This window comes from Oryctolagus cuniculus, chromosome 4 (genome assembly GCF_051225735.1).
Source record: "Oryctolagus cuniculus isolate XC-2025 breed Fujian yellow rabbit chromosome 4, ASM5122573v1, whole genome shotgun sequence".
NCBI classification, from domain to species: domain Eukaryota; kingdom Metazoa; phylum Chordata; class Mammalia; order Lagomorpha; family Leporidae; genus Oryctolagus; species Oryctolagus cuniculus.
The window spans coordinates 140,555,194-140,580,511 of NC_142870.1; the positions used below are offsets into that span (position 1 = coordinate 140,555,194).

The following is a 25,318-nucleotide window of genomic DNA, read 5'->3' on the forward strand; positions in this document are numbered from 1 at the left end:
CGCCCCGACCGGGACTAGAACCCGGTGTGCCGGCGCCGCAAGGTGGAGGATTAGCCTATTGAGCCACGGCGCCGGCTCGGTCATCAAGATTTATACCTGATTTTTCTTCTAAGCATCTTATAGTTTTAGTCTTACATTATCAGCTTTGTTACATTTGTTAATGGTGTGTGATTATCCAAATTCATTCTTTTCATGTGGATATCCAATTGTCCAAATACCATTTGTTGAAAATAGTATTCTATTTTTAAAGATTTATTTATTTATTTAAAAGGCACAGTATAGAGAGGCAGAGGCAGAGAGAGAGAGAGAGAGAGAGATTTTCCATCCATTGGTTCACTACCAAATGGCCACGATGACCAGGGCTGGGCCAGGCTGAAGCCAGGAGCCAAAAGCTTCTTCTGGGTCTCCTACTTGGGTACAGGGGCCCAAGAACTTGGGCCATCTTCCACAGCTTTCCCAGGCACAATAGCAGGGAGCTGGATCAGAAGTGGAGCAGCCAGGACTTGAACTGGTACCCATATGGGATGTCACCCCGGCAGGCAGGAGTTTTACCTGCTGTGCCACAGTGCCAGACCAGGAAAGACTATTCACACAAAAATTCTAAAACTGTTCTAAAATGAAAAAGTTTACCTAAGAAATGGTCCAGAGGCAGGTGTGTGGTGCAGTGGTTTAAATCCCTGGGTGCGAATGCCCACATTCCATTTTGGAGGGCCTGATTCAAGTCCCAGTTACTCTGCTTCTGACCCAGTTTCCTGCTGATGTACTCCCTGGGCGGCATCTGGTGATGGTTCAAGTACTTGGGTCCCTGCCACTCATATGGGTAACCTAGATTAAGTTCTGGGTTCCTGACTTCAGCCTAGCTCAGTCCTGGCTGTTGTAGGCTTTTCAGGAGTGAACCAGCAGAGAACTGTCTCTCTGCCTTTCAAACAAAGTGAAAAGATTTAAATAAAAACCAAAAATAAAAAATAGTCTAGGGGTGGAAGTTTGGTCTAGTGGTTAAAACGCCACTTGGGACATCTGCATCCCATACTGCAGTACCAAGATTCAAGTTCCAGCTCTAATCCTATTCTAGCTTCTTGTTAATGCACACCCTGTGAGGCAGCCGTGATGGCTCACGTGCTCGGGTTCCTCTCACACACATGGGAGACACTAATTGGGTTTCCAGCCCCTGGCTTGGGCATCCTGCTCAGTCCCAGCCATTGCAGGCATTTGGAAAGTAAATCAGCAGATGGGAGCACTCTTATTTTTCTGTCTTTCCATCTCTCTGTTCCTCAAATAAATACATACATAAATAATTTTTTAAAAAAGTACTCAATTTGTTTCCCCATTCAATTATCTTGGCTCATTTGTCAAAAATCAACTGACCATGAATGTTAACATTTATTTCTAGGCTCTTAATTCTATTCCTGTGATACAGATGTCTATTCTTATGCCAGCATCATATTGTTTTGATTACGTTTAGAAATTGGAAGATGTGAGTTCACAAACTTTGACCTTTTTCAAGATCGTCTTGGCTATTCTTGCCCTCTTGTACTTCCTTATGATTTCTAGGAATAGCTTCTCAGTTTCAGCAAAAACTCCAGCTGGGATTTTGCTAGATGCTGTGTTGTACCTACAGATCAACTTGGGGAGTTATTTCCTTCTTAAAAAATGTTAAGTCTTCTGATCCATGAACCTGAGAAACTTTTCCATTTATCTTTAACTTCTTTCAACATTTTATCATTTTCAGTGTACAAATCTTACTCTTATTTTGTTATACTCCCAAGTATTTTATTCCTAATGATATCATTTATATTGAAATCATATTTGCTCTTGGACCTGATAAGAGGCTGTAATTTGGTGATTGAAAGACTTAATTTTTGCAATATGAGAATCGACTGCAAATTCGCTTCCCAAACTGTACTCTATATATTGTGTGTTGGCATGGGGGCAAATTCGGGAACTCTATGATCAGCATTGATAGGGTCCTCTATATATAAAGTCATACTAAAACTGATCCATAATGAAGAAGGAGATGGGAGAGGGAATGGGATGTGGGAAGGGAGATGGATTGGGGGGGGGGGGGGCATGAGGGAAAGAACCACTGTATTCCTAAAGTTGTATCTATGTAAAAATGCATTCATTAAATTAAAAAAAGACTTTATTTTAAGTTCCAGTCTGGCTCCTCTATTCATTAGTTGTGTGACTTTAAGTTTACTCACTAGCAACCTCCCTTTCATCATCTGAAAATAAGAAAGTAACAAGACTATCTCACAGGACTGTTAAATAAGGTAATGCATGTGTAACCCCACTGAGAATATGACCCACACAGTCCAGTCTCAGGATGTTGCAGTCTAAGAAACTCACACCAGTTGTCAAAAAGTCATTTTAGCCGGTGCCGCGGCTCACTAGGCTAATCCTCTGCCTGCAGCGCCGGCACACCGGGTTCTAGTCCCAGTCGGGGCGCCGGATTCTGTCCCGGTTGCTCCTCTTCCAGGACAGCTCTCTGCTGTGGCCCGGGAGTGCAGTGGAGGATGGCCCAGGTGCTTGGGCCCTGCACCCGTATGGGAGACCAGGAGGAAGCACCTGGCTCCTGGCTTTGGATCGGCGCAGCGCACCTGCTGCAACACACCGGCCATAGCGGCTACTTGGGGAGTGAACCAACGGAGAAAGGAAGACCTTTCTCTCTGTCTCTCTCTCACTGTCTAACTCTGCCTGTCAAAAAAAAAAAAAAAGTCATTTCTTTTTTTTTTTTTTTTATTTTTGACAGGCAGAGTGGACAGTGAGAGAGAGAGACAGACAGAGAGAAAGGTCTTCCTTTGCCGTTGGTTCACCCTCCAATGGCCGCCGCTGCAGCCGGCGCACCGCGCTGATCCGATGGCAGGAGCCAGGAGCCAGGTGCTTTTCCTGGTCTCCCATGGGGTGCAGGGCCCAAGCACCTGGGCCATCCTCCACTGCACTCCCTGGCCATAGCAGAGAGCTGGCCTGGAAGAGGAGCAACCGGGACAGAATCCGGCGCCCCAACCGGGACTAGAACCCGGTGTGCTGGCGCCGCAAGGTGGAGGATTAGCCTATTGAGCCACGGCGCCGGCCAAAAAAAGTCATTTCAAATTACTCAGATTCAACACTCCATTTTTCAAATACTACACAGAACCCCTACAATACTTCTCACTTTTAAGAAATTAATCACTCCCTTATTTTTATTTGAAAGGCAGACACAGAGATAGATGAGAGACACAGAGAGAGAGATCTTCCATCTGCTGGTTTACATCCCAAATGCCTGTAACAGTGAGGGCTGAGGCGGGCCAGCCAGCCAGGAGCTGGGAACTCTACCCAGGTCTCCCTGGAAAACTATAACAAGTGCATCTCAAGTCTCCCTGAGGAACACGGGGGCCATATCCTCTGTGTCTTGCCCCAACTCAGCCCAAGCATGTGCTGCTGCTGCTTCGCTCACAGAACCTTCTAGCACTGTGCTTGAGCCATCACTGCTGCCTCCTAGGGAGCTCATTAGCAGAAAAGTAGATCAGGAGCAGAGGCAGGACTTGAACCTACACCTGCTGTTAGGAGACACAGGCATCCCAAGAGGGAACTTAACCACTGCACCCAACACCTGTCCCTCTGCAGTATTTCTTACTATCCTTTCCCCTCCCAAGTCCCTAACACACCAAGTTTCTGCCTCCCCTTCTCTCTCCCAAGCTCCCTAGGAAGCCTTTGTCCTGTCCTAACCGATGTTGTTCCTCTGGTCCTCTTGCTTCTGTGCAGTTTTTCTGCTGATGGGGCAGGGAAAGAAATTAAACCAGCAAAGCCAGAACTCTTTAGTGGGCAGGAAGAGAAAGTCAGGGATTGCTCAAACTTAATTCAGCTCTCAAACATGAATTATGTCCCATCACGCATGGCAAGGGCTTCATGCGTGTCTCATAGAATAACGGCTCAATAAACGTTGGAGTTTTAAGGTTTGCTTTCTTGTGGTGGTTACACCACTGTACGGTAATGGTGTTGGGTTTAGATCATGCCCTCTGGGGATCCAGCCAGAAGCTGCTCCCTGATGGCTCATCCGCACTCACTCAGGGGCCTCTGGGGATCTGGATTTGGACTTGTTGATCTTCCTTCGTCCTCTCGAATCCTGGCTCAGAGACTCGGCCCCTGGAAAACTAGAACAAGTGCATCCCAAGTCTCCCTGAGGAACACGGAGCCATATCCTCTGCGTCTTGCCCCAGCTCAGCCAAGGGTGTGTGTGCTGCTGCTGCTTCACTCACAGAACCTTCTGGTACAGTGCTTTTGGTGTTTTTTTTTTTTTTTTTTATTTTTCACTTCTTGGGAAACAGTATTTTTAAAAATTGATTTATCTATTTGAGAAACAGAGACACAGAGAGACTCCCCAAATGGCTAGGGCCTGGAGCCAAGTGCCAGGAACTTCATCCAGGTTTTCCACATGGGTGGCAGGAAACCAAGTATTTGAGCCATCTCTGTTGCCTCCCGTGATCTGCATTAGCAAGAACCTGGAGTCAGGAGCCGGAGCCAGGAATCGAACCTAGGTTTTCAGATAAGGGGCATGAGCATCTTAACTACTAGGCTAAACCCCTGTCCCTGGTGTAGTGTTTTTAAAACTGTAAGTCAAGACCCATTACTTAGTGGGTCAGCATTGTTATTTGGTGACAGTTTAAAGGAAACAGAGGGGCCGGCAACATGGCGCAGTAGGTTAATCCTACGGCTGCGGTGCTGGCCTCCCATATGGGCACCAGTTCGAGTCCTGGCTGCTCCTCTTCCAATCCATCTCTCTGCTATGGCCTGGGAAAGCAGCAGAAGATGGCCCAAGTCCTTGGGCCCCTGCACTCACATGGGAGACCAGGAAAAAGTTCCTGGCTCCTGGCTTCAGATCGGCACAGCTCCGGCCATTGTGGCCATTTGGGGAGTGAACCAACAGAAGGAAGACATTTCTGTCTCTCCCTCTCACTGTCTGTAACTCTACCTCTTAAATAAAGTAATAAATAATGAGAGAGAGAGGAAGGAAAGAAGGAAGGAAGGAAGGAAGGAAGGAAGGAAGGAAGGAAGGAAGGAACGAAGAAAGGAAGAAAGGAAGAAAGGAAGAAAGAAACAGAAACAGCCAAGAACATTATAGGTTAAACTTTTGTTTTAGGTTTATAATATACGTAGGCTGAGTCTCTCTGGGAAACATTTCCTACTGTGGTTCACAGGGTGTTTTTTATTTAAAAAAAAAAAGTGTTTAAAAGAGAATGTTGGAGCAGATCCTCCACTTCCTGAAGGTGTTTAAACAACTCATTAGACTGTAAAGTGGGCCCAGTACTCGCTGCTGCTGCTCCCTGAGGCTGCATGTGTGGGAGACCCCGGGCCCAGGGTGGAAACTTAACTGATCCTAGGCCTGCCCAACAAGTGCGCCGAGAAGCTCTTCAACAGCAGGTGGGCCGGGAGGAAGGAAGTGGGTGCGGGCGGACACAGACTGCACCTGGCATCCCATGTGCACCGCACTGCTGTGACCACTGCAAAGAAGTGTTCCCCCAGTTGGAAGAAACCCAAAAACCACAAGAAAATCACCAAACACCACAGAAGACCCCCTCACTGAACACCACAAAATCCCAGCCACTGAACTGCCACCAGTCTCGTCTGAGGGCTCCAGGCAGGAGCCCCTGGGCACTGAGGGCACCAGGTCAGGTCCTTGGAACTGGGGCAACTTGGACTGGACTTGGGACATTGTGGGTGGGAGGAGATACCAAGGCCCCAGAGACTTCCTTCTCCAGGCTTGGCCTTGACCCTCTGATGTAACCTAGGTCTCGCCCATGCACCCCTTTATATTGTGAGAAAGGCTTCAGCTCTTCCCCACCCCCTCAGTGAGGACAACGAAGAGAAACAAAATCTCAAAACAACCAGCACTACCACCAAGTGTAAGGTGACGCCCCTCCAAGTGGCCTCTCCATTTTGGCTGGGAGGATGGCATGGAACCCTTAAGTCCCAGGGATGAGGCATTCGGGGGCACCGAGGCCTCTTCTCACAATCTCCACCCCTTCCCACATCCGCCCTCACACCACACACACAGCAGCTGCACGGCCATTCTGAATTGGGTGGACTTTTCTAGTTTCTGAGAGTCTTTCACATCTTGATTCTCATAACTGTCCCAACACGGCCATGGAGCAGAGCCAAGTCTTTGCTCGGCCACTTCATTGATTGAATGACCTTTTAGCGAGTTACTAACTCAGCCTCAGTCTCAGCTTTATCATACGAAGCACCAGAGAGGTTAAGAGCCTTGGCAGACATCACAGAGCCCAGAGGCAGCAGGACCAGGAAGAGAACCAGGTTTTTCTCTTCCCCGCCTGCCTATCCCACAGGCTCCCTCATGGAAACACGGATCTTTTTTTAGAGGGTGAGTCATCCGACTGCCTTAGGAAAAATGTTTAAAAAGCAAAGAACACTTTGCTCTTGCTCACCATATCTAAAAATGCCGGTTTTATGGCACACAGCACAAGGCACATGGCTCTCCACGCCTCGTGGCTAAGGGTTATCGCTGTTCACATCCAGACGGGTTGTTTGGGGCCAGGGCTGTGGGAAACAGGAACAAGCCAAGGAGGAGAGAAAGAGGGAGTTCCCGGCATGCTGCGGGTCTGTCCTTTGGGTAGCACGGTGGCCCCTCTGGTGAATCTGCAGGGAAGAGCTCCCAGAAAACCCATGGGCGACCTGATTCAGGACTGCTGCCACCACTCAATTCCATGCTATAGGGGAGCTTCTAGACCAATCGGCCGCAGCATTCCCTCCCCCATGAGAAACCAAGGGCAGGAGCAGCCGTTCTCAGCCAGGGGCAGCTTTGTACACAGGGCATATTTGGCTTCATCTGGAGCCATTTTTGGTTGTCATTTTGGGGTGAGTTGCTATTGGCATCAGTGGGACAGCCCAATCGTCACCAGTGCCAAGGGGCACAGACCTGCACAGGGACTGGCCACCATCTGCAGCCTACCACAGTGCAGGCCAAATGCTCTTTTTCTTTTTATTCTTCTTATAAAGGGTTTATTGGGGTTGGTAAAAATCCAAAAGTAATGCTTGTACATTCTCTTAAATAAAAGCAATAGCATAAAAAAGTAGAAGGCTTTCCATCCCATCACCCCTCCCCCTAAACAACCTGAACATCCTGGTGGTTAATTATCTTCTTCAAATACCACTTCTAAACCATTTGGACTTACAGAAATGGCCATTTCCTATGGTTAAACATACAGTGCAGGCTCCCAGACTAGTGTTCATGACACAAAGATTATTTTATTTAAAAAAAAACTTATTTATTTTCACCAAACTTGAAAGGCAGACACACACACACACACACACACACACACGAACAGAGAAATAGACCAAGATCTTCCATCTGCCAAGGCTGGGCCACACCAAAGCCAGGAGCCAGGAATTCCATCCGGGTCTCCTACATGGGTGGCTGGGACCCAAGCACTTGAGCCATCATCTGTTGCCTCGCAAGGTGCACATGAGCAGGAAGCTGGAATGGAGAGCAGAGTCAGTACTGAAACCCAGGCACTCCAGTATAGGATGCGGGTCTCCCAAGCAGCAGTTTAACCCCTATGCCAAATGCTTGCCCTGTGTATTTGTAATTTTGATAGGTATTTCCAGATAGCTTTCATAAAAATTGAAGCAAATCATACCTCCAAACAGCAGTATATGAGATTGTACATTCTTTTATATCTTTGATGTAACTGGACACTGTCATTCTTTTTAAGTTTGACCAATTTGATGGGTAAAATCATCATCTTATTTTTTTAATTGAATTTTTCTGATTCTAAATGTAGTGGGAAAGCCAGAATGCTTGGATTTGAGTCCAGATCAGCTGCTTAATGGCTATGAGTATTTTCTTGATTAAGAGTCTTAATATAAGCCGTACTTTGGAAATTTATATTCATTAAATAAAAGTTAAAAAAATGTAAAAAAAATAAAAAAAAGAAGTAGATAATAAAAAAAAGAGTCTTAATATGGTGGGCATTTGGCCTACTGGTTCAAGATGCCATTTAAGACACCCACATCATGGGCAGAGCAGGTTGAGCCACCACTTCAGATGTTCACATCCCATATCAGACTGGCTGGGGTCAGTGCACCTCCATTTACGATCCAGCTTCTTGCTGGTTCACACCCTGGAAGGTGGTGAGTGATGGCTTAGATACTTGGGTCCTTGCTACCATGTGGAAGGTCCAGATAAGACGTCCTGGCTCTTGGTTTCAGCCTGGCACAGCCTTGGCTGTTGCTGGCATTTGGGGAGTGAACCGGCAGATGGACCATCTCTCTCTCTCTTGCTCTGCCTTTCAAATAAATAAAACTTAAAAAATTACATCACATTACAAAAAAAGATATTGTCACATATCCAGAATGCCTGGGTTCATGTTCTGGCTCCTCTCCCAGTTCTAGCCTCCTAGTAATGAATGAGCACCCTGAGAGGTAGTGGTGGTAGTTCTAGTGGTTAGGTCTCCACCACTCACGTGGGAGACCTGGATTGAGATCCTGACTCCCAGCTCTTGGCTCCTAGCTTCGGCCTGGCTCCAACAATGAGTTGGCAGATGGGAGCATTGTATGTATCTATCATCTATCTATCTATCTATCTATCTATCTATCTATCATCTATCTGTGTCTGTCTCTCGAAGAAATTAATAAAAATTGTGTATTAGGCACATTTGATAAATGTGTTGCAAATGTGCACTCTTAACCACTGTTATCATTGGTCATTTGTCTCTGTGTGTCAGATATATTTAAATATGCAGCACATTTAAATTTGTGGGTAGCCAAACACTTCACTCTATGGCTTCTCAGTCTCTGGTCTTGCCTAAGATCTCTTGTACCTTTAATGCTAAACAAATACATCCTTAATTTTAAGATATATTTTTATTCATTAATTGATTGTCCTCCACTATTAAATCTCTTTGAATATGACCTATGTTAGTGAGAACAGAAACCACAAATTAATATTTCAGTAAGTTATCTTGATACTTGCATCAGTCTTCCATCTCGCAAACCACCTCTCATTTGATCCTGTTGGCCAGTTTCTTTCCTGCTTTGTGTTCTAAAAGTTCCTGTATGTTTCCACCATCCATTTGCTCTCTTCATCAAGCGCTGGGATCTCCTGTCTTCTTCCTCTCCATTACTAGAATGTAGCCATTGAAGGTACTGGTGACCTCCTTACGACCAGTTTTATCACGGTTTTCATTTTTTCCATCCTCACTGTGCTATTTGATCCTGCCAGCCAGTCCCACCTTCAGGAAAGCTTGTTCTTTGCTGGACTAAGGATGTTGTATCATTCTGTATTATTCCATCTTCCTTGGTCCTTCCTTGCAGCAAACACAACAGTTTACCTGCCTGGGAGCCACTCCCTGTCCATTCTTGGTGGCAGAGCTCTCCATCCACCACCGGGGCTGACAACGGCAGATCCCCATATTCTCAGCCCACCTGAAGCTAAGCGTGAATACGTGTTGTGGCATACAAGGCCAGCGGCATACAAGGGGAAATCCACTGGGTGGGGAAAAGGTTTAGCATTTTTAGAGATGCGGGTTTCCATAAGCAATTGTATGAAGAGGTGACACCTTGAGGGGCAGAAGCATTTTGCAAGCATGAAGGGAAAGTCAGAATATAAAAGTTGGTACAGCGGTGCTGATGCTTTTGCACAGTGGGTTAACACCCTGGCCTGAAGTGCCAGCATCCCATATGGGTGCCGGTTCGAGACCTGGCTGCTCCACTTCCGATATAGCTCTCTGCTTTGGCCTGGGAAAGCAGTAGAAGATGGCCCAAGTCCTTGGGCCCCTGCACCCACGTGGGAGACCAGAAGAAGCTCCTGGCTCCTGGCTCCTGGCTTCAGATCAGTGCAGCTCCAGCTGTTGTGGCCAATTGGGGAGTGAGCCAGCAGATGGAAGACCTCTCTCTCTCTCTCTCTCTCTCTCTCTCCCCCTCTCCTCTCTCTGCGTAACTCTGACTTGCAAATAAATAAATAAATCTTTAAAAAAAAAAAGTCAGTACAGCAAGATGGTGGGCAGAAAATGGAAGTGCTGGGGTCCTGGCAACAGTAGCAAGCCAATGCTCAGCTATAGATCACTCACCTATGATTTCCTGCTATTACAGTAACTCTATTGCATGTCCTCGATTTTTAAGCCATTTATTCAGTGTTTCCCTACTAGTAACCAGAAGCTTCCTCACCTTGCATTCATATGACCCCTTAACCTATGGCCTCCTAATGGCTCTCCTTGGCCTCCCAGCCCCTCCCACCATCCTGCTTCTAGATTATTCTCTCTAAAGAACCAGTGATTAGGGAATTCTGTAGCTTAAGCTTTTCATGGTAACAACATGACAAGTGAAAAAAATCAATCACAAGAGGTCTCATATTATATGATTCCATTTATAGGAAATGTCCTGGACAAGGACATCTAGAGGGACAGAAAATGATTAGTGGTTGTTCAGGCTGGAATGGGAAAGAGGGCTTAGTAAGGTGACAGCTCCAGGGTGTGGATGAAGTTTCTTTCTGAGGCGATAGCAAGGTTCTAAAATGGACTGTGGTGATGGCTGCACTGATCTGTGAACATATAGTTTCTCATCAGCGTCCATGAGAGGATTGGTTCTAGGACACCCTATGGATACCAAACTCCATAGATGCTCAAGTCCTTTGTATAAAATAGCATAGTAGGGGCTGGTGCTGTGACATAGTAGGCTAAGCCTCTGCCTGCAATGCTGGCATACTATATGGGCACCAGTTCATGTCCTGGCTGCTCCACTTCTGATCCAACTCCCTGCTAATGGCCTGGGAAAGCAGCAGAAGATGGACCAAGTGCTTGGGCCCTTAAACCCATCTGGGAGACCTGGAAGAAGCTCCTGGATCCTGGCGTCAGATAGGCCCAGCTCTGGCCATTGCAGGCATTTGGGGAGTAAACCAGCAGATGGAAGACCCTTCTCTCTGTCTCTCCCTCTCTCTGTCTGTAACTCTACCTCTCAAATAAGTAATAAATAAAGTTCTTTAAAAAAAAAAAAGCATAGCATTTGCATATAATCCACACACATCTTCCTGGGTACTTTAAGTCACCTCCAGATTACTTGTAACACCTAATACAATGCGAGTACTATGTAAATGGTTGTTATACTGTGTTGTTCAGGAAACATAGATGAGAAAAAAGTCTGGGCCTAATACAGATGTAATTCTTTTTCAATTATTTCTGATGTCAGTTAGTTGAATCCTTAGACGTGGGACCTGCAGACACAGAGGGCCAACTGAACTAAAAACCATTGACTGATACACTTTAAATGGGGAGTGTGAACTATACCTCAGTAAAGCTGTTTTTAAGAAAGCTTTCCATGCCGATCGCTGACTCAGGAAATGAAGCACACATTCATGACCTGTGGCATTTGAGGTTTTCCACCTCCAGTCTCAGACCAGCATCTAAGTTAATCCTCCATGACTTCCCTGTTTGGAAGACAACTGGACAGCTCACGAGTAGCTCCCAAAACACACCCTGTGCTTCTCTGCTTCTGTGTTCCCTCAGCCCCGGATGACCCCTCCTGCCATTTTGATCTATGAAAACTTGCCCTTGAACTTCAAGGTCCAGTTCAAGTGCTCCCCCTAGGCTTCCCATGAAGAAACGCCCGTGCTCCTGTGAATTCACAGAATCCAAGACGCCTCATGAGGTGCTTACCTTGCCCTCTTTGACAGGATTATCAGGTGGATCAGTTCCACAGTAGCCACAGCTTCTGAGTCCAAGGTTGCATGGTAACTGTGTGTACAAAAGGATATTACAAATTGGGATCACTGGATTATGTTCTTGTCGTAACAGTCGTCTCTCTAGAGTGCATGCTCTTTGTTGGATAACATCTTTTCTCTCTCATAGAATCATCATAGGGCTGGCATTGTGGTGCAGGGGGTTAAGCTGCCGCCTGTGATGCCAGCATCCCATATTGGAGCTCCTGTTTGAGTCCTAACCCTCCTGCTTCTGATCCAGCTCCCTGCTAATGTGCCTGGGAAGACAGTGGAAGATGGCCCAAGTGCGTGGGCCCCTGCCACTCCATGCCAAGTGGAGTTCTGGGCTTCTGGCTTGGGACTGTCCCAGCCCTGGATATTGCAGTCACTTAGGGAGTGAACCAGTAAATGGAAGATTATCTCTTCTCTCTCTCTCTCTGCCTTTCAAATACGTAAATAAATCTTCTTTTTAAAAAGGAACTTCATCACTGTTCCTCAGATGGATCAAAGAGCTCAGCTTCCTTCTTTCTCTAGAACTCATGGAAAATGTGGTTAGGTAGTTTTAATGAATGTTCTTACTACTGGATTATGCATGAAATAAAAACTAGGTTGATGGCACAAATTTTCTTTAAAGATTTATTTATTTATTAATTTGAAAGGTAGTTACAGAGAGGCAGAGGCAGGAGAGAGAGGTCTTCCATTCACTGGTTCACTCCCCAAATGGCCTATACAAAGCCAGGAGCTTCTTCCAGGTCTCCCAGATGGGTTTAAGGGCCCAAGCACTTGGGCCATCTTCTACTGCTATCCCAGGCACATTAGCAGGGAGCTGAATCAGAAGTGGAGCAGCTGGAACTCAAACTGGCGTCCATATGGGATGCCACCACTGCAGACGGCAGCTTTACCTGCTACACCACAGTGCCAACCCTGAAACAAACTTTTAAAATAGATTATAGGGATGTGGCATAGTGGGATAAGCCTCTGCCTGTGGCACCAGCATCCCATATGGTCACCGGTTCAAGTCCCGGCAGCTCCGCTTCCAATCCAAATGTGCCACTTTCGATCCAGCTCTCTGCTGTGGCCTGGGAAAGCAGTAGAAGATGGCCCAAGTGCTTTTGCCCCTGCACGCATGCGGGAGACCTGGACGAAGCTCCTGGCTCCTGGTTTTGGATTGGCCCTGTTCCAGCCATTACAGCCATTTGGGGAGTGAACCAGCAGATGGAAGGTCTTTCTGTCTCTTCCTCTCTCTGTCTATAACTCTACCTCTGAAATAAATAAATAAATAAATAAATAAATCTTTTTAAAAAGACTATAAAAGTAATAGAGGAAAAAGATAAAAGATGATGTTTTTATAATCTTAGAGTAGAGGAAATCTTCCTAAATAATCATAAAATCATTGACGTGTTTCTCTACATAAAAGCCCAAACATTTTATGTGGTCAAAGACATCATAAATAAAGGACAAAAGACGTAGTTTGAGAAAATATTTTCATGAGAACAATAGCTAAAAGATTCCTATCAGTGCTGACTGGACAACAACACATTAGGAAAGGGGCAAAGAATATGAACAGGCAAGTCAGAGGACAAAGTGCCAATGACAAAGAACAGGTGAAGAATGTTCCAGAAAACCAGCACCAGGCAAATGGAGAGTGATACCACAAGGGCCATTTGTCTATCTGGACCACCTACAATGGTTCAATGTAAGGGAAAAACTAGAACACTAGCAATAGTAATGGAAACACAAGTTGATCATATATCTTATAACATGGAATTGGGCAAAAACCAATCTGGTGGGATCTAATTGCTTTATGCAGTGCACAGATATTACATTCATAGTTTCTAAGTGTTCTTTGAAAAAAGTCCATTCTTTTTTTTTAAGATTTATTTATTTATTTGAAAGGCAGAGTTACACAGACAGAGAGAGAGAGAGAGAGAGAGAGAGAGGTCTTCCATCCACGGCTTCACTCCACACTGGTGCTGCGCCAATCTGAAGCCAGGAGTCAAGAGCTTCCTCTGGGTCTCCCACAAGGCTGCAGGGTCCCAAGGACTTGGACCATCTTGCACTGCTTTCCAAGGCCATAGCAGACAGCTGGATAGGAAGTAGAGCAGCCAGGACTCGAACTGGCACCCACATGGGATGCTGGCACTGCAGGCGGTGGCTTTACCCACTATGCCACAGCACCGGCCCCGAAAAAGTCCATTCCTGATGATTAATGAAGGAAATTTCAAACCCTTTCTTTACAAACTTCCTCATTATAAGAGTCTTACATGGAGTCTACTTTTAAAAATAATTTCCAGGTTGCTTACAATACTAAAAAAAGAAACCTGGCAGTAGTAATCATCTTTAAAGGCCTTACTCTCATTCCATGAGAATTTATTTTTAAAGTTTCCCATGTTTTCCTAGACTGATATTAACTATATCTGACTATTTTTAAAGACATTTGTTTATGTATTTGAAAGACAGAACAGCAGAGAGGGAGGGAGGTGGAGATGGAGGTGGAGGTGGAGATGGAGATGGAGGTGGAGGTGGAGGTGGAGGTGGAGGTGGAGAGAGAAAAACCCTTTATCCTCTGGTTTACTCTCCAAGGTTTGGGACAGGCTGAATCCAAGAGCCAAGAACTCCAGTGGCCCGAGTATTTGGACTGTCTTCTGCTGCCTTCCAGATGCCTTAGCAGGAAGCCAGACTCAGCAGAGCAGCCAGGACTCAAATCAACATTCCCACACAGGATGTTGCCATCATAAGCAGCAGCTTAACTCACTGTATCACAATACTGGCCTCTGACTATCTCTTGTAAAACTTTTTTAAAAGATTTATTTATTTAAAATTTATTTATTTAACACTTTTAAAAATATCTGTTTGAAAGACAGAGTTATAGAGAGAGGCACACACACACACACACACACAGATTTTCCATCCACTGATTCACTCCCTAATGCCCTCCAACAGCCAAGGCTGGGCCAGGCCAAAGTCAGGGTCCTGGAATCACATTCAGGTCTTCCATGTGGGTGGCAGGAGCCCGAGCACTTGCTTGGATGTCAGCCTCTTTCTTTCCAGGATGAATTATCAGGAAGCCGGAATAAGAAACTGCTGTGGGATGCAGGTGTCCCAAGTGCTGGTTAACCCACTGTGCCACAATGCCCATCCTTGTCGTAAAATTTTTTTAAAATGTGTTTTTACTTATTTGAGAGAGAGAGAGAGAGGGAGAGAGAGAGAGATCTCCTGAAGACAGGAAGCTGGAACTAAATCTGGGTTTCTCACAACAGTAGCAGGGACCTAACTGCATGAGCCACCCCCAGGATGTGCATCAGCAGGAAGCTGGATTGGAAATGGAGCTATGGGGCTGGCACTGTGGTGCAGCGGGTTAACACCCTGGCCTGAAGCATCCCATATGGGCGCTGGTTTGAGACCTGGCTGCTCCACTTCTGATCCAGCTCTCTGCTATGGCCTGGGAAAACAGTAGAAGATGGCCCAAGTCCTTGGGCCCCTGCACCCACATGGGAGACCTGGAAGAAGCTTCTGGCTCCTGGCCTGGCTTCGGATCGGCACAACTCCGGCCACTGTGGCCAACTGGGGAGTGAACCATTGGATGGAAGATTCACTCTCTCTCTCTCTGCCTCTCCTTTCTCTGTGTAACTGCCTTTCAAATAAATAAATCCTTAAAAAAATAAATACTTTTTAAAAATGAAATGGAGCTAGGACTTGAACCAAGCACTCCAAAAGGGGATGTGGCCTCCCAAATGGCATCTTAACTCCTGTCACATGCCCACCCCAGCATGTGGCTATTCTCAGGGCGGTGCAGGGCCAACTGACCAATTCCATGGGGAGAGGAGGAGCAGGGAGGGGAACATCACTTGGTCCTGAGTTCTACCTCCCTGGCTTCCTTTAACAAGATTCAATTGTGTAAATGCATTTTGTTTTCCTTCTACTTGATGGAGTGTTTTTTTTTTTTAACTCTCCTTGTATTTGAAAGGCAGAGAGACAGAGAGATATGGAGAAACATCTTCCATATGCTGGTTTACCCTCCAAATGCCTGCAACAGCCAGATCTGAGCCAAGCCAAACCTAGAAGCGTGGAACTCAATTTGAGCTTTTCCTGTAGGTAGCAGGTATCCAAGTACTTGAGCCATCATTTACTGCCTCCCAGAGTATGCGTTAGCAGGAAGCTGGATCAAAAGTGCAGGAGCATGGACTCCGAGCAGGCACTCTGGTACAGGATGTGGGTGTCCCCACGGCATTTTAACTGCTGTGCCAAATGCCTGGCCCATGGCCGAGCTTTAATGTAAGGTTGGACATAAGAATAGAATTTTGTCTGTCTTTAAGATCAGCTAAATACCTGAATTTCTCCTAAACCTGGCATATGCCCTTATCCACTGTCCTTCCTAAACAAGACTATATCGGCCCTGTAACACTTTCGATGCCTTAGAAAAAGGCACCCCCTCAGGTGCAGCCCTACACCAGGCTGCCCAGTGTGGTCAGTGGAGTGCAAGTATCTTTAGGCTGTCTGGTTCCTTGGGCCCCTCTTTGGTAAGCACCCTTCCAAGGGTTCATGGAAACGTAGAGTTAAAAGGTAAGTTTACTTTGGTACAAAGTTTTTTCATAATATAAGTTGTCCAAGAATTCCTAAAGACCCCTTTTATGTATGATTTCAAAAGAAATTTTTTTAAAGATTTATTTATTAGTGAGGCAGAGTTACAGACAGAGAGACAGATCTTCCATCCACTGGTTCACTCACTTCACTCCCCAGATGACTGCAACAACCAGGGCTGGACCGATCTGAAGCCAGGAGCCAGGAGGTTCTTCTGGGTCTCCCACAAGGATACAGGGGCCCAAGCACTTGGGCCATCTTCCACTGCTTTCCTAGGCCATAGCAGAGAGCTGGATTGGAAGTGGAGCAGCCAGGACTTGAACCAGTACCCATATGGGATGCCAGCAGGAGGAGGCTTAGCCTACTACACCACAGTGCTGGCTCCAAAAAAAATTTTTTTGCACCAAAACAAACTTATCTTTTAACTCTATTTTCCCATGAACTTTTGGAGGTGCCCTTGTAAGAGTACTAGTACTCCTGTTCTTCCAACTACTGCACAGGGGCACCTGCCCATTACTGCTGCAGGCACAGCACTCTGGCTTTTTCCCAAGGCTTCTTTTTGAGCTGTCCTTTGAGATTTCATTATGGATCCAAATGTCTTTTGTTAATGCCTTCAGCCACTCCACCTGCCCCCTCCCACACACACACACACACACACACACACACACACACAGAGAGAGAGAGAGAGAGAGAGAGAGAGAAAGGCTGAGTGCTTTTGCCCACGAAACACAGAGTACTGGAGAAATTAACTGATGTCTGTTCCCTTTACTGCTATGCCCTTATCAGCAAAATAGAATGATAGGGGACAGGCGTTTGGCCTAGAGATTAAGCATCTGGTTAGGACAACTGTGTCCTGGGTTTGAGTCCTGGCTCCGGCTCCACACCCCAGCTGCCTGTTGTGCAGAACCTGTGGGGCAGCAGGTGATGGTTCAAGCGGTTGGTCCCTCCCACCCATGTTGGGGACATGGATTGAGCTTCCAGCTTGAAGCTTTAGCACGATCAGGCCACTGCAGGCATTAGTGGAGTAAAGCAGCAGATAGGCTCACGCGCTCTCTCTCTCTTTCACACACACACACACACACACACACACACACACACACTGGAATAGTGCGATTTTCTTCTTAGCCCGGAGTCTTGTGTTCTGGATTGGCTCCCCTTCCTCCCAGGGTACAGAAATAGTCTTTTTGCTTCAGAGCCTAAAAGAGAAGTTTTGCTGCCCCCGGGATAAATCCCTCCATGCAGATTTTGGTTTGAAGTCCAGACTTAATAAAAAAGAATTATTCAGGAGAGTGGAGACACTTGCTGAGAAGGAAAGTCAGGCGGAGTGTGTGTGTGTGTGTGTGTGTGTGTGTGCGCATGCGTGCGTGCAGAAGTGGGGCAGGTTTCCAGAGCTCCAGGGGTCTATGCCTGACCACCCCTGCCTGCCCTCGGTGGGAGGCTACTGGAAAGCTTACAGAGGCTATTGACACTACATGGTCCAGTTTTGAGAAACGGAGCGAGGGTCTCTGTGGACAGCCTGCAGCCAGTGGAGGCAAGAGCACAGCCCAGGAAGCCCTTCCATGGTCCTCCTGAGGGCCTCGCCAGCAGAAGCCGGCACCTGGAGGCAGCAGAAGGAGCGGTGCCAACCACAGCAGCCACCGCACACTGTGAATCAAGATCCCTCCATGGAAGCCTAGAGCTCCCGCAGCTTGCCGTGGAGACACAGATCCGATGATCATGATACTGGGCTATTCCCCGCCGTGGGAGTGTGAGGAGCTTGGAGACCTCTGAAATACACTCTGTACTCCTCTGAGTTTGCAGCAACACAGAAACACGACGTGCCTTGCGCCTGGATATTGCAGAGCCGTTCTTTCGCCTGTTACCCATCATCCTGTCTACTATGTAATCGATGATACACGGCCTTGGAAAGAGAGCGGCTCCTGAATTTTGGGCAGAGCTTCCTCAAGTCTCATTCCTCTCATGGTAATTTGCACCTCTTGGACATTCTCCTGTCTATGCAGCATGTACATCTTAGTTAATGATGTGCACGTGTTAATGCAGTCGAAACATGAGTTCTAAGGATCTTGTCAAGTGCTCTCCTCCATGTTCGAAAAAGATAGAAACCAGGCCTTCAAAAAGAATCATGAGAATGAGGCCTGGAGTTGGATTTAGACCCAGACTTTATCACACTGGTAGCTCTCCCAGTGCTCAGTGGAAATCCCTGAGGAACGAGGGGAACTGGACGTTCTGAGACAACTGTTTTCACTTCCTTTGGCTCAATCACCAATTGTGCAAAAAGCAAAGTGCTTTGTACTCTGGGAAACAGAAGTAAAAGGTATGAGTACTGCCGGAGAGATTCATGAATAGACTGTAGAATACACAGTGGGGCAGGCCTGACCTGGGGAAAGTGGCCATGGAGAGACCAGAGAGCTACATAGATTGCATGAGGCAAGACAGTCTCCTTGGCAGAGAGGGACCGGGATGGCCAACCACTTTCCCGATTTCAGACTGCTGGCAGAGCAAGGTGGAGGACAAGGAGAAGTTCCAGGGAAGAGAAAGATTCTTGGACAAAGAGGCAGGGATGACAGTGGATATTGCCTGGTTATGAGGCAATCGGTGCATGCCCAAAGTAATGTGAAATACATAGAGTTAGACCCAGGGGGTGGGGACCAGCTAGCTGGTGGGTGGCTTTCAGCTCTGCAGAGCAGAGGCCAGACACCAGGCATTTGGGTTTCCAGTGCGGGAATTACACGCTGAGAGCAAGGTTTAAGGAGGATTAGCAGGCAGCTTCCATGGGAGATACCAAGTGTTAGGGATTCTGTGTTAGGGCTAGTGTTGATTCCTGTGTAATAATACTTGTGGTTATTAAAAGTTGACGTTGGGACACAAGCATTGTGTTTATTGTGCATAGAATTTCAAAAGAGGTTTATAGCTAGATATGACTTAATCCAAACTATTAGTGAGAGAGGGAAGGGGTCATTGCTGTGTGAAGTCAGCAAGTCCTGTCAGGGGGGTCTGGGGTGAGAAAATTTCGGACAAGACCAAGTACACAAGTGTCGACCTCAAAAATTGGTTGTAAGTCACCGCGAAGTTGGATGATGATCACGCTGTTCTCTGAGACCACACCTGCAGGCAGAGCAGCTGGTGTGTCCCTGAACACAGTTCCCGGAGTCCAGGATGGCTCCAGGTCCCAGACCCTGGCGAGAAACGATGAGCCCGGACTGCGAAGTGAGCATCCTGGGAGCGCCCTCCCTGCCCTCGATGCCTCATTTGCCACATTCAGCTTTTCATTCCCTCACTCATTCGTCCAAATATTTCCATCTGCTAAGGTACCGTGGGAGGCGCGGGCTTCAGCAATGCCCCGCGTTGTCTCTACAATGCAATGGAAGAGACATGGACACACAAAGGATGGCATTCAGAGCCATTGCTCTCCTTCCTTCTCCTCTCCCTCACCTCCCCCTGGAAATGGAAATATCCATTGCACTGGTCGGTGATTGGTTTTCAGTCTTCTGCTCCCGCGTTCCAATGTCAACTTCTGTTTTTCGAATAGCAAAGTGAAGACATTCTACAAGAATTCTAAGGGGTGTGGGTCGGAGAAAGGTTTTGAGGTAAGGGATGCAGAATGGCATGGGCTGGAGAAGGGGTGATGACCCTCAGGGACAAGAGTTCAGATCTCCTGAAAGAAGAGAGTATCGGAGTGGGGCTGGTGGGGAGGGCATGGTTTGAAGAGATAGAAGGCGAGGGAGAAGACAGGAGAGGAAGAGAAAAGGTGGCGGTGTCAGAGGCAGAAAGAGATCAGTGGGGAGAGGAAGAGGAAGTGGATCTGCCTCTGATCATCCCTGCTGAGCAGAGGGCCTTGAGGGAAGGGACTGTTGCCTACCTGGAGGAAGTTTTCCTGTGAGTTCTGCCGTGAGGGTCCCTCCCCACAGCCTGTCCTAAGCTATTCTTCAAGGCTTCTGGTTGGGGGAGGGGAAATCAGATTTGAAGATTTTTTTTGTATTTAGTGCAAACCAGTGTTATTAAGACTGAAGGCACTGGCTGGCGCTGTGGCTTAGCAGGTAAAGCTGCTGCCTGAAGTGCTGGCATCCCATATGCGCGTCGGTTCGAGTGCTGGCTGCTCTACTTCTGATCCAGCTCTCTGCTAATGGCCTGGGAAAGTGGCAGAAGATGGCCCAAATCCCTACACCTAGGCCTCTGCACTTGTGGCCATTTGGGGAGTGAATCAGTGGGTGGAAGATCTCTCTATCTCTCTCCCCCTCTCTCTCCCTATCTCTCCTTCTTTCTCTGTAACTCTACCTTTCAAATAAATCAATCAATCTTTAAAAAAAAAAAGCAGTGGGGAGAGAGAGAGAGACTGAGGACAGTCGAACAAGACAGACCCCAAATCTGTCTTGTACCATCATAGTGAACATTTCTTACCAGGTCCACATAAAGTATGTGTGATGACTTATCAATACACAGCATATCTTCCTCTCTAATATGTATGGATTTTACATTTGTGTTGGTGTAAATCAAATGGCTGTGGGATAGGCAGGTAGGCCTAGGAAAGGCCATGGAAGATGGCCCAAGTGTTTGGGCCCCTTCCACCCACATGGAAGACCTAGACAAAGCTCCTGACTCCTGGCTTTGTCTTGGCCCTGCGCTGGCTGTTGCGGTCATCTGGGGAGTGAACCACAGATGGACGATCTCTCTCTCTCTGTCTCTTCCTCCCTCTCTGTAACTTTACCTTTCAAAATAAAATGAATAAATCTTTTAAAAATAAAAAGGCTGAAAGTAGCCGAGTCTTCCTGGAGGGGGCTCACATTACTTTCAGTTTCTCAGGCTTCTTCAGAACTCACTGTCCGTGCACGCTTGGTGTCTGAGATAGTGGCCCATGTACTTGTCATAATGGGGTTGCGGTTTGTATGGTGGCAGTATGAAGTGGCCCCGCTTAGCATGACTACTCCTCCACCTGGCAAAACGTAGGCTTCACTTCCTACTCCACTGAGACCTGCTTTGTGAGAGCGATCATCTCTCTCAGGCACCCCCTGGCTGGCCTCCTCCAGTTTTCCTGGGCCATGTCTAGAGTTCATAGTGACTGTAAGTTCTTCCCCAATTCCACTCATTACACATATTGCATCCTCTCTGCATTTTCTTAGCCATTCCTCTGGCCCGCCTTGCTCACTCTCCCTCTGTGCTTCTTCCATCCTTGCTTCTGCAATGCATTTCTTTAAACTGGAAGCCTTCCCATTGACCTTGCTCTCATCCATGTATCTTTACTCAGTACACACTCTGGATTCTGCCCCTTCTACAACACTTTGATGCTGAGAGTTCAAGTGATCATTGATTCTTTCACAGTCTAGACACACTTTGAGGACACAGATGCACTATGAACTCTTGGAAGGAAGTGGGTTCTGGGATTACACTTCCTCTGCATAACCACAGGGCTGCCTCCTCCCTTCATTTAGATTTTGCAGGAAATAGCAGTCCCTCCCCACTCCTGAGCTCCAGTAACTCCTTTATCACTCGATATTTAACATACTTACTAAGTTGCTGAATACCTATTATGTCCCCCCCATTTCCTCAGCATGTAAGCTCTATTAAGAAAGGACTTTTGGGGCCTGTGCTGTGGCACAGCATGTGCTACCACCTGCAGTGCCAGCATCCCATATGGACACCGGTTTGAGCCCCAGTTACTCCACTTCCAATCCAGCTCCCTGCTAGTGTGCCTGGGAAAGTAGCAGAAGATGGCCCAAGTCCTTGGGCCCCTGCATCCATGTGGGAGACCCAAAAGAAGCTCCTAGTTTCTGGCTTCAGATTGGTCCAGCTCTGGCCATTGTGGCCATTTGGGGAGTAAACCAGTGTTGAAAGCATTCTCTCTCTCTCTCTCTCTCTCCCTCTCTCTTCTCTTCTCTCTCTCTCTCTCTGTGTAAGTGCGTCTTTCAAATAAATAAATCTTTAAAAAAAAAAAGAAAGGACTATGTATCTCCAAGCCTGGAACCAGGCCAGGCATAAATTCTGATTGCGGAAACCAATTCCTAAGAGGTCTCAGGTATTCAGTCAACGTGGAACTGAATTAGATAATCAGTTTTGTACTGGTTTAGATACACAGTTTTGTACTCCTACAGAGAATTAAGATAATTTTCTCTTTGTAAGCCAATTTTTATTTTGCTGTGCTGGACCTCGACTACATATTGAAGTTGGCATTTGGGATGAATGCATGTCATATGTTCCTTTTATTTATTTTTTTAAAGGGAGTTTGCTTCTTTTATTTTAAAGATTTATTTTATTTCCTTTGAAAGACAGAGTTACTGATTCACTCCCCAGAGAGAGGTAGAGAGAGAGAGAGGTCTTCCATCTGCTGTTTCACTCCCCAGATGGCCGCAACGGCTGGAGCAGTGCCGATCCGAAGCCAGGAGCCAGGAGCTTCTTCTGTTCTCCCACATGGGTGTAGGGGCCCAAGGACTTGGGCATCTTCTACAGCTTTCCCAGGTCACAGCAGAGAGCTGGACTGGAAGAGGAGCAGCTGGGACTAGAACCGGTGCCCGTATGGGATGCCGGCGCTCCAGGCAGCGGCTTTACCTGCTATGCCACAGCGCCAGCCCCCATATGCTCCTTTTAAAAAACTATGAATTATATGAATATACCAGAAGAATTTATAAAACGCATGTGTGCCATTAAAAGGATAAGTATTAAGCAAGCAACCAGTTATTCCTGAGGCAATCAAAGTCAGCTCTTGAAGGAGCCACAGCCTCAGCTCTCCGAGCCTGAGCCTAACAGCCTCCCTGCTGTGGGAGTAACACACCCTGCTTGTGTGATAATATTTCTCTGGATTTTCTTTATAGTTTTGCAACCATGTTTTATTAATTTAGATTTTCAAAATAATCATGTGCATTGTAAAAGCAGTGGTTTCCTGTCTCCCTCAGTACCGGTGCACAGAGACAACTGCTTCTCACCCTTTTAGACATTTGTTCTGGTGGATATTGCCACACTGTCGTTTTTAAAGGATTTGTTTATTTGAAAGGCAGTTTTACGGAAAGAGAGGGAGAGACATGGAGAGAAAGAGAAAGAGATCTTCCATTTGCTGATTCACTCTCCAGACGGCTGCAACAGCCTGGGCTGGCCAGGCAGAAGCTGGACTGGAACTCCATCTGGGTATCCTATTTGGATGGCAGGCACTCAAGCACTTGGGCCATCTTTTGCTACTTTCCCAGGCATGTTAGCCACCAGCTGTATTGGAAGTGGAGTATCTGGGACATGAATCCATGCACATATAAGTGCCAGGCCCTTTGGTACACTTTTAAACAATATGCTTATATCGCTAGTGCATGCTGTATCCATTTTAAGAGTATGGGAGTAAAGAAATGTTCTTATCACAGATGAGAAGTATGTATGATGTCTGACCTGTCCTTAGCAACCTCGGACGGTAAAAGGCATCGGAGGGGCTGGTGCTGTGGTGCAGCAGGTTACAATGCTGCCTGCAATGCTGGCATCCCATATCAATGCCTGTTTGTGGCCCAATTGCTACATTTCTGAGCCATCTCCCTGTAGCACACCTGGGAAAGCAGTGGAAGACGGCCCCTGCCACCCACGTGGAAGACCCAGACAAAGTTCCAGGCTCCTGGTTTCAGCCCAGTCTAGCCCAGGTCACTGCAACCATTCTGAGAGTCAACCAGTGAATCGAGGATTTCTCTCTCTCTCTCTTTCTCCCACTCTCTCTCCTTCTCTCTCTGTAACTCTGCCTTTCAGGTAAATAAATAAATCTTTTTTTTTTTTTTTTGACAGGCAGAGTGGACAGTGAGAGAGAGAGACAGAGAGAAAGGTCTTCCTTTGCCGTTGGTTCACCCTCCAATGGCCGCCGTGGCCAGCGCGCTGCGGCCAGCGCACCGCGCTGATCCGATGGCAGGAGCCAGGAGCCAGGTGCTTCTCCTGGTCTCCCATGGGGTGCAGGGCCCAAGCACCTGGGCCATCCTCCACTGCACTCCCTGGCCACAGCAGAGAGCTGGCCTGGAAGAGGGGCAACCGGGACTAGAACCCGGTGTGCCGGCGCCGCTAGGCGGAGGATTAGCCTAGTGAGCCGTGGCGCCGGCTGGTAAATAAATAAATCTTAAAAAACAAGTAGGCACTATAGCACTTTTTTGATGTTCCAAGAATAAAATAATTTTCAACAATAATTTTCAACATTCAGTCCTGGTCAAGGTATTAAGTGTGGTAATTGAATAAATGGCTATAGCATATTTATCACTTATACATCCTCTCTAAAGCCTGCAAATGCTCTGCCTCAGCAAATCGAGGGAGTAAGACCAGGAAGGACAACATGTGGGCTCAAGAGCCTCAGCCAGTGAAGGCCTGGGTGATGGTTACACAGGAACCCAGAAAACAAGTTGTCCAAACTGGAGCAGAGGAGATCCCAGGCAAGTATGATTGCATAAGGACATCAGCTAAGCATCAGGGGTAAAGCAATGGCAAAGATTCATGGAAAGGCAAATACAAACTTAGGAAAAAAAAAAAAAAAAGCTAGGGGGCCAGCGCTGTGGTATAGCCAGTGAAGCTGTCGCCCGCAGTGCCGTTATCCTATATGGGCACTGGTTCAAGTCCCGGCTGCTCCACTTTAGATCCAGCTCTCTGCTGTGGCCTGAGAAAGCAGTAGGAGATGGCCTAAGTCCTTGGGCCCCTGCACCTGCTTGGGAGACCCAGAAGAAACTCCTGGCTCCTGGCTTCAGATAGGTGTAGCTCTGGTTGTTGTGGCCATTTGGGGAGTGAACCAGTGGATGGAGGACCTCTCTCCCTCTCTGCCTCTGCCTCTCTATAACTCTTTCAAATAAAAAATAAATAAAGCTTTAAGAAAAAAGCTATAAAAGAAAATAAATGTAATCAGAGTGGTTCTTAACCCTACAGTATACAATATTTTTCATGCTTGTCACAATTTAAAACCTGTTTTCAGTTCTTAGACTTGAATCTTCAGGAGCACAAATGATTCAGTTTTGGTCATGGGACAATTTACAAATGTCATGGAGAATTTTTTCTTTGTTTTCCATGTAATGATTCTGTCTTACAGACCTATGTCCTTCAGCTAAGAAATGTCTTCTATTTCTC

The 25,318-nt window shown here is 46.8% G+C and overlaps 1 long non-coding RNA gene and 1 pseudogene across 3 annotated transcripts in view; one reads left to right on the forward strand and one right to left on the reverse strand.

Annotated features, from left to right (window-relative positions):
* The window catches only part of LOC149127135 (uncharacterized), a 563,175-nt gene that overhangs the window by 383,111 nt on the left and 154,746 nt on the right, over positions 1-25,318 (forward strand). The window lies entirely within an intron of this gene.
* LOC127482692 (non-histone chromosomal protein HMG-17 pseudogene) overlaps positions 1-25,318 on the reverse strand; it is an 86,082-nt pseudogene that overhangs the window by 28,851 nt on the left and 31,913 nt on the right. Inside the window, exon 3 of the transcript XR_016232759.1 lies at positions 11,643-11,720. The product of XR_016232759.1 is annotated as a non-histone chromosomal protein HMG-17 pseudogene (transcript). The remainder of the gene's footprint in view (positions 1-11,642; positions 11,721-25,318) is intronic.